Below are 9,510 nucleotides of genomic sequence, written 5' to 3'. Positions count from 1 at the left end.
CCGTAAGCCTCCTGTCCCCGTCAGCCTCCTGTCCCCGTCCGCCTCCTGTCCCCGTCATCCTCCTGTCACGCATCAGCCTCCTGTCCCCGTCATCCTCCTTCCCCGTCAGCCTCCTGTCCCATCAGCCTCCTGTCCCCCATCAGCCTCCTGTCCCGCATCAGCCTCCTGTCCCCGTCATACTCCTGTCCCCCGTCATCCTCCTGTCCCCTGTCATCCTCCTGTCCCCCACATCCTCCTTTCCCGCATCAGCCTCCTGTCCCCCGTCATCCTCCTGTCCCTATCAGCCTCCTGTCCCGCATCAGCCTCCTGTGCCCGTCATCCTCCTGTCCCGCATCAGCCTCCTGCCTCCGTCATCCTCCTGACCCTCCTCCTCCAGTCATCCTCATTGTCCCCCCGTCTCTCCTGTCCCCCGTCATCCTCCTGTCCCCTTCATCCTCCTGTCCCCCGTCAGCCTCCTGTCCCCCGTCAGCCTCCTGTCCCCCGTCAGCCTCCTGTCCCCGTCATCCTCCTGTCCCCGTCAGCCTCCTGTCCCCGTCAGCCTCCTGTCCCCGTCATCCTCCTGTCCCGCTCAGCCTCCTGTCCCCGTCAGCATCCTGTCCCCGTCAGCCTCCTGTCCCGCATCATCCTCCTGTCCCCGTCAGCCTCCTGTCCCCGTCAGCTCCTGTCCCCGTCAGCCTCCTGTCCCGCTCAGCCTCCTGTCCCCCGTCAGCCTCCTGTCCCCGTCAGCCTCCTGTCCCGCATCATCCTCCTGTCCCCGTCAGCCTCCTGTCCCCCGTCAGCCTCCTGTCCCCGTCAGCCTCCTGTCCCCGTCAGCCTCCTGTCCCCGTCAGCCTCCTGTCCCCGTCATCCTCTGTCCCGTCAGCCTCCTGTCCCCGTCAGCTCCTGTCCCCGTCAGCCTCCTGTCCCCCGTCAGCCTCCTGTCCCCGTCAGCCTCCTGTCCCCGTCAGCCTCCTGTCCCCCGTCATCATCCTGTCCCCTGTCATCATCCTGTCCCCGTCAGCCTCCTGTCCCCGTCATCATCCTGTCCCCCGTCATCCTCCTGTCCCCGTCAGCCTCCTATCCCCCGTCAGGCTCCTGTCCCCGTCAGCCTCCTCTCGCCGTCAGCCTCCTGTCCCCGTCAGCCTCCTGTCCCCGTCATCCTCCTGTCCCCGTCATCCTCCTGTCCCCGTCAGCTCCTGTCCCCGTCATCCTCCTGTCCCCGTAATCCTCCTGTCCCCGTCATCCTCCTGTCCCCGTCATCCTCCTCTCCCCGTCAGCCTCCTGTCCCCGTCAGCCTCCTGTCCCCCGTCATCATCCTGTCCCCCGTCATCATCCTGTCCCCGTCAGCCTCCTGTCCCCGTCATCATCCTGTCCCCCGTCATCCTCCTGTCCCCGTCAGCCTCCTGTCCCCCGTCAGGCTCCTGTTCCCGTCAGCCTCCTCTCCCCGTCAGCCTCCTGTCCCCGTCAGCCTCCTGTCCCCGTCAGCCTCCTGTCCCCGTCATCCTCCTGTCCCGTCATCCTCCTGTCCCCGTCTTCCTACTGTCCCGCATTAGCCTCCTGTCCCCGTCATCCTCCTGTCCCCGTCATCCTCCTGTCCCCGTCATCCTCCTGTCCCCATCAGGCTCCTGTCCCGCATCAGCCTCCTGTCCCCGTCATCCTCCTTTCCAGCATCAGCCTCCTGTCCCCGTCATCCTCCTGTCCCGCATCAGCCTCCTGTCCCGGTCATCCACCTGTCACCCGTCATCCTCCTGTCCCCGTCATCCTCCTGTCCCCGTCATCCTCCTGTCCCGCATCAGCCTCCTGTCCCCGTCAGCCTCCTGTCCCAGTCATCCTCCTGTCCCCGTCATCCTCCTGTCCCCGTCAGCCTCCTGTCCCCGTCATCCACCTGTCACCCGTCATCCTCCTGTCCCCGTCAGCCTCCTGTCCCCGTCATCCTCCTGTCCCCCGTCAGCCTCCTGTCCCCGTCATCCTCCTTCCCCCGTCCGCCTCCTGTCCCCGTCAGCCTCCTGTCCCCGTCATCATCCTGTCCCCGTCATCCTCCTGTCCCCCGTCAGCCTCCTGTCCCCGTCAGCCTCCTGTCCACGTCAGCCTCCTGTCCCCCGTCAGGCTCCTGTCCCCGTCAGCCTCCTCTCCCCGTCAGCCTCCTGTCCCCGTCAGCCTCCTGTCCCCGTCATCCTCCTGTCCCTGTCAGCTCCTGTCCCCGTCATCCTCCTGTCCCGTCATCCTCCTGTCCCCGTCATCCTCCTCTCCCCGTCAGCCTCCTGTCCCCGTCAGCCTCCTGTCCCCCGTCATCATCCTGTCCCCCGTCATCATCCTGTCCCCGTCAGCCTCCTGTCCCCGTCATCATCCTGTCCCCCGTCATCCTCCTGTCCCCGTCAGCCTCCTGTCCCCGTCAGGCTCCTGTCCCCGTCAGCCTCTCCTCTCCCCGTCAGCCTCCTGTCCCCGTCAGCCTCCTGTCCCCGTCATCCTCCTGTCCCCATCATCCTACTGTCCCCATAATCCTCCTGTCCCCATCAGGCTCCTGTCCCGCATCAGCCTCCTGTCCCTGTCATCCTCCTTTCCAGCATCAGCCTCCTGTCCCCGTCATCCTCCTGTCCCGCATCAGCCTCCTGTCCTTGTCATCCTCCTTTCCAGCATCATCCTCCTGTCACCCGTCATCCTCCTGTCCCCGTCATCCTCCTGTCCCCGTCATCCTCATGTCCCGCATCAGCCTCCTGTCCCCGTCAGCCTCCTGTCCCAGTCATCCTCCTGTCCCCGTCATCCTCCTGTCCCCCGTCCGCCTCCTGTCCCCGTCAGCCTCCTGTCCCCGTCAGCCTCCTGTCCCCCGTCAGCCTCCTGTCCCCGTCAGCCTCCTGTCCCCGTCATCCTCCTGTCCCCCGTCCGCCTCCTGTCCCCGTCAGCCTCCTGTCCCCGTCATCATCCTGTCCCCGTCATCCTCCTGTCCCCCGTCAGCCTCCTGTCCCCGTCAGCCTCCTGTCCACGTCAGCCTCCTGTCCCCGTCATCCTCCTGTCCCCCGTCAGCCTCCTGTCCCCGTCAGCCTCCTGTCCCCGTCATCCTCCTGTCCCCCGTCAGCCTCCTGTCCCCGTCAGCCTCCTGTCCCCGTCATCCTCCTGTCCCCCGTCAGCCTCCTGTCCCCGTCATCCACCTGTCCCCGTCAGCCTACTGTCCCCGTCAGCCTCCTGTCCCTGTCATCCTCCTGTCCCAGTCAGTCTCATGTCCCCGTCAGCCTCCTGTCCCGCATCAGCCTCCTGTCCCCGACAGCCTCCTGTCCCCGTCAGCCTCTTGTCCCGCATCATCCTCCTGTCCCCTTCATCCTCCTGTCCCGGTCATCCTGCTGTCCCGCATCATCCTCCTGTCCCCGTCATCCTCCTGTCCCTGTCATCCTCCTGTCCCGCATCAGCCTCCTGTCCCGCATCAGCCTCCTGTCCCCTTCAGCCTCCTGTCCCCCGTCAGCCTCCTGTCCCCGTCATCCTACTGTCCCGAATCAGCCTCCTGTCCCCATCATCATCCTGTCCCCCGTTATCATCCTGTCCCCCGTCAGCCCCCTGTCCCCTTCAGCCTCCTGTCCCCGTGAGCCTCCTGTCCCCCGTCAGCCTCCTTTCCCCCGTCAGCCTCCTGTCCCCGTGAGCCTCCTGTCTCCGTCAGCCTCCTGTCCCCGTCAGCCTCCTGTTCCCCGTCAGCCACCTGTCCCCGTCAGCCTCCAGTCCCCGTCAGCCTCCTGTCCCCCATCAGACTCCTGATCCCGTCATCCTCCTGTTCCGCATCATCCTCCTGTCCCCGTCAGCCTCCTGTCCACGTCAGCCTCCTGTCCCACATCAGCCTCCTGTCCCACATCAGCCTCCTGTCCCCTTCATCCTCCTGTCCCGCATCATCCTCCTCTCCCGCATCATCCTCCTGTCCCCGTCATCCTCCTGTCCCCCGTCAGCCTCCTGTCCCCGTCAGCCTCTTGTCCCCGTCAGCCTCCTGTCTCCCGTCATGCTCCTGTCCCCGTCGCCTCCTGTCCTTGTCAGCCTCCTGTCCCCCGTCAGCCTCCTGTCCCCGTCATCCACCTGTCCCCGTCAGCCTACTGTCACCGTCAGCCTACTGTCACCGTCATCCTCCTGTCCCCCGTCAGCCTCCTGTCCCCGTCAGCCTCCTGTCCCCGTCAGCCTCCTGTCCCGCATCAGTCTCCTGTCCCCGTCATCCTCCTGTCCCCATCAGCCTCCTGTCCCCGTCAGCCTCCTGTCCCCGTCAGCCTCCTGTCCCCAATCAGACTCCTCTCCCCGTCATCCTCCTGTCCCCGTCATCCTCCTGTCCCGCATCATCCTCTTGTCCCGCATCATCCTCTTGTCCCCGTCATCCTCCTGTCCCCGTCATCCTCCTGTCCCAGTCAGCCTCAAGTCCCCGTCAGCCTCCTGTCCCGCATCAGCCTCCTGTCATACATCAGCCTCCTGTCCCCATCATCCTCCTGTCCCGCATCATCCTCCTGTCCCGCATCATCCTCCTGTCCCCGTCAGCCTCCTGTCCCAGTCAGCCACCTGTCCCCGTCATCCTCCTGTCCCACATCAGCCTCCTGTCCCACATCAGCCTCCTGTCCCCATCATCCTCCTGTCCCGCATCATCCTCCTGTCCCCGTCAGCCTCCTGTCCCCGTCAGCCTCCTGTCCCCGTCATCCTCCTATCCCCCGTCAACTCCTGTCCCCGTCAGCCACCTGTCCCCGTCAGCCTCCTGTCCCCGTCAGCCTCCTGTCCCCGTCAGCCTCCTGTCCCCGTCATGCTCCTGTCCCCGTCGCCTCCTGTCCCCGTCAGCCTCCTGTCCCCCGTCAGCCTCCTGTCCCCCGTCATCCTCCTGTCCCCCGTCAGCCTCTTGTCCGCGTCAGCCTCCTGTCCCCGTCAGCCTCCTGTCCCCGTCAGCCTCCTGTCCCCAATCAGACTCCTGTTCCCGTCATCCTACTGTCCCCGTCAGCCTCCTGTCCCGCATCATCCTTTTGTCCCGCATCATCCTCTTGTCCCCGTCATCCTCCTGTGCCCTTCTTCCTCCTGTCCCAGTCAGCCTCATGTCCCCGTCAGCCTCCTGTCCCGCATCACCCTCCTGTCCTCGTCAGCCACCTGTCCCCATCATCCTCCTGTCCTCGTCATCCTCCTGTCCCACATCAGCCTCCTGTCCCCATCATCCTCCTGTCCCCATCATCCTCCTGTCCCCCATCATCCTCCTGTCCCGCATCATCCTCCTGTCACCGTCAGCCTCCTGTCCCCGTCATCCTCCTGTCCCCGTCATCCTCCTGTCCCCCCAAGCCTCCTGTCCCCGTCAGCCTCCTGTCCCAGTCAGCCTCCTGTCCCCGTCATCCTCCTGTCCCCGTCATCCTCCTGTCCCGCATCATCCTCCTGTCCCCGTCATCCTCCTGTCCCCTTCATCCTCCTGTCCCGCATCAGCCTCCTGTCCCGCATCAGCCTCCTGACCCCGTCAGCCTCCTGTCCCCCGTCAGCCTCCTGTCCCCGTCATCCTAGTGTCCCGAATCAGCCTCCTGTCCCCATCATCATCCTGTCCCCATCATCATCCTGTCCCCCGTCAGCCTCCTGTCCCCGTCAGCCTCCTGTCCCCCGTCAGCCACCTGTCCCCGTCAGCCTCCTGTCCCCGTCAGCCTCCTGTCCCCCATCAGACTCCTGATCCCGTCATCCTCCTGTCCCCGTCATCCTCCTGTCCCCGTCATCCTCCTGTCCCAGTCAGCCTCCTTTCCCAGTCAGCCTCCTGTCCCCGTCAGCCTCCTGTCCCGCATCATCCTCCTGTCCCCGTCAGCCTCCTGTCCCCGTCAGCCTCCTGTCCCGCATCAGCCTCCTGTCCCCGTCAGCCTCCTGTCCCCGTCAGCCTCCTGTCCCCGTCATGCTCCTGTCCCCGTCGCCTCCTGTCCCCGTCAGCCTCCTCTCCCCCGTCAGCCTCCTGTCCCCGTCATCCACCTGTCCCCGTCAGCCTCCTGTCCCCGTCAGCCACCTGTCCCCGTCAGCCTCCTGTCCCCGTCAGCCTCCTGTCCTCGTCATCCTCCTGTCCCCGTCATCCTCCTGACCCCGTCTTCCTACTGTCCCGCATCAGCCTCCTGTCCCCGTCATCCTCCTGTCCCCATCATCCTACTGTCCCCATCATCCTCCTGTCCCCATCAGGCTCCTGTCCCGCATCAGCCTCCTGTCCCCGTCATCCTCCTTTCCAGCATCAGCCTCTTGTCCCCGTCATCCTCCTGTCCCGCATCAGCCTCCTGTCCCGGTCATCCTCCTGTCACCAGTCATCCTCCTGTCCCCGTCATCCTCCTGTCCCCGTCATCGTCCTGTCCCGCATCAGCCTCCTGTCCCCGTCAGCCTCCTGTCCCAGTCATCCTCCTGTCCCCGTCATCCTCCTGTCCCCGTCAGCCTCCTGTCCCCGTCATCCTCCTGTCCCCCGTCAGCCTCCTGTCCCCGTCAGCCTCCTGTCCCCGTCATCCTCCTGTCCCCCGTCCGCCTCCTGTCCCCGTCAGCCTCCTGTCCCCGTCATCATCCTGTCCCCGTCATCCTCCTGTCCCCCGTCAGCCTCCTGTCCCCGTCAGCCTCCTGTCCCCGTCAGCCTCCTGTCCCCGTCATCCTCCTGTCCCCCGTCAGCCTCCTGTCCCCGTCAGCCTCCTGTCCCCGTCAGCCTTCTGTCCCCGCAGCCTCCTGTCCCCGTCATCATCCTGTCCCCGTCAGCCTCCTGTCCCCTGTCAGCCTCCTGTCCCCGCCTCTGTCCCCGCAGCCTCCTGTCCCCGTCAGCCTCCTGTCCCCGACATCATCCTGTCCCCGTCAGCCTCCTGTCCCCTGTCAGCCTCCTGTCCCCGCAGCCTCCTGGCCCCGCAGCCTCCTGTCTCCGCAGCCTCCTGTCCCCGTCAGCCTCCTGTCCCCGTCATCCTCCTGTCCCCCGTCAGCCTCCTGTCCCCGTCAGCCTCCTGTCCCCGTCAGCCTTCTGTCCCCGCAGCCTCCTGTCCCCGTCATCCTCCTGTCCCCGTCAGCCTCCTGTCCCCTGTCAGCCTCCTGTCCCCGCAGCCTCCTGGCCCCGCAGCCTCCTGTCTCCGCAGCCTCCTGTCCCCGCAGCCTCCTGTCCTCCGGTAGCCCTCAATGTAGAGGCCTGGGAGCCTGCGGCTCTTGTTGGGAAAGTTGTTGGATGCTCTTCCTCCCCCTGCACCAGGGCACTGATTCGCCTTTCCCCGCCCCTGGTTTTCTATTTAGAAGCTGCTTGTCCGCCGTCAGCCTATCGCCATTCGGTAGAGTGTGTGGAAGGGCAGCTCAGACCACCTTGGACGGTGCCACCGGGCAGAGGGGCCGGTCCCCCGGCCTCAGCCACCCCCGCTGGGCGCAGGACCGGGCAGCGGCTGCGCTTCCTTGGCCGTCGCCTCGGCGTCCCAGCCGCGGGGCCTCAGGCCCGACCTCCCCGGCGTCACGGGAGCCGGCGCTGCCGCACCCGCCACACGCCCCCCAGCTGGAGGCCGCCCGGGAAGTTCGGGGAGGCCCAGGGCGGCGTGGCCGTGGCGCTCCCAGCGGCGAAGGGCGGAGCCCCCGCCAGCCTCTCCCGCTCCCGGCGGGTTTGCGGTGTAAACGCCGCACTCTTCCTTGGGGGGGGGGGGGGCAGTTCCATTCGGCCCCTCGTGGTCCTGCCGCCGGAGCTGGAGGACACCCCCTCCCCGTGCAGGGCGGCAGGGCTCCGAGAAGGCCGCGCGCGGTGCACAGGGTGGCGCGGAACCCCACCTTCCCGACCGCCCTCCTGGGGCGCCGGGCCTTCCTCCCCGCCCCGCCCCCGCCCCCTCCCCCTCCCCCTTCCCCCCTCACGGCGCCAGGCAGCCCCCGCCAGTCGCTCAGCACCGATTTCCCTGCCTCGCCTGGGAGTGGGGTTCCGCGGGGGGAAGCAGCCAGGCGCCCGCCCCTCCCGGCCACTGAGGTTCAGGGGGAGGCGGACACAGCGGAGGGCAGTGACAGGTGCGGAGGCGCTGGGAGAGGTGTGCGCGCCGCACCCGCCGTGGCTGTTAGGAAAGCTTCTCTGAGGTGCTGCCTTTAAAATGCCACCTTTTAAAACTGTTTTTAGAGGAAGAAACGGGAGAGGGAGAGGGAGGGGCCGAGAGAGAGGGAGGGGGGGAGGGGGAGAGGGGGAGAGAGAAACATCAGTGTGAGAGCAAAACACCCTGCACGCCCCTGCGGGGAATGGAGCCACAACCTGGGCTCCAGGAACCCACCGTGCCACCTCTCAGCGCCGGATGACCCTCAGCCAGCCGCGCCGGCCGGGCAGGGCAGGGCAGGTGTGACTTCTGAGTTGGGCCCCGACTGGTAAGAGGGAGCCAGCAGGGACAGGAGCTCGGGGACAGTATTCGGGGCGAAGACCCGACGGGGAAGGTCTTGATGAAGTTCGAGGGTGAGAGTGGCTGGGTGTGAGCCTGGAGGAGGGGCTCTGTCCTCAGCACCGGCACCGAGGGGCTGCCGCATTTCTGTATTAGATACTCACTCTCTCCTCAGGCCCTTCCCGCCGCTTTCTTCCCTGACTCCTGTCCTCCGCACATTCACTTCCAGGACGACACCCATTTCCAGGCGGCACTCCGGGGGAGGGACGAGTCTTCCTCTTCCATCGCTCAGGCCGCAGGACTGTGGGTCTGTAGGGTATTAGAGCTGAAAGGGACGTTAATGACAGGTACGCTAATCCTTACATTATGGATAACAAAGTTGAGGCCGAGGGGTGACCAGCTTCTGCAGGTAACTCGTATGTTAAGTGGAGGAGTCTTTACCCCTCGGGGATACAGGAGCAGGTTGGTTCTTGTCTCTTAAACACTTGTTTCAGCGTAAAAAGGTACTAACTGACCACTTCCTAAATGCCCAGAATCAGGGCCCAGCTCCTCAAGGAACAGAGGGGGCAAAATGAGGTCCATGCCCAGCAGCACTGGGGTGTGTTGGTGAGCGGACAGCCCTGCCCTCCGGCCACTTAGACTGTGAGCAGGAGCGGCCCTGAGCGCAGCCGCTGCCTGTGCTGTGGAGGGGCCTGCAGGGCACCGGGGGCTGTCCGGTGGCCCCAGTGCAGGAAGCAGGAGCCACGCCAGGTGTTTTAAGCAACAAGAGAACCAGACCATGAGAAAGTCACTCAGAGGCCCGGAGAATTCAGAGTCAGATGGTCCTGACCGGGCTCTTGGCCACAGTCAGAAACGCTGCCGCAGGCCTCCTGTGGTGGGAGCCTGTCTGCCCACCTCATTCTCCCTTCACGTCTCACAGCACATCTCATTCGCAGAACTAACTCCTCTCCACAGCCTCGCTGCAGACGCTTCTGAGAATAGATGGGTTTTGTTTTGTTTTGTTTTACTTTCCAGGCTCTCCAAGAGGAGGAAAGTCAATCCATGTAAAATACAGATCCCAGTTACATTTGAATTTCAGGTCAACAACAAATTTTTTTAGCATAAGTATCTCCCCCAAATTGTATGATACATACTTATACTAAAAACTTAACTCATTCTCTTTTTATAAAATACATTTCATTGATTTTTTACAGAGAGGAAGGGAGAGAGACAGAGAGTTAGAAACATC

Source organism: Myotis myotis, unplaced genomic scaffold, assembly GCF_014108235.1.
Source record: "Myotis myotis isolate mMyoMyo1 unplaced genomic scaffold, mMyoMyo1.p scaffold_m19_p_26, whole genome shotgun sequence".
NCBI lineage: Eukaryota > Metazoa > Chordata > Mammalia > Chiroptera > Vespertilionidae > Myotis > Myotis myotis.
The sequence above is the reverse complement of the archived record's forward strand: the minus strand, read 5'-3'. Positions refer to the sequence as shown.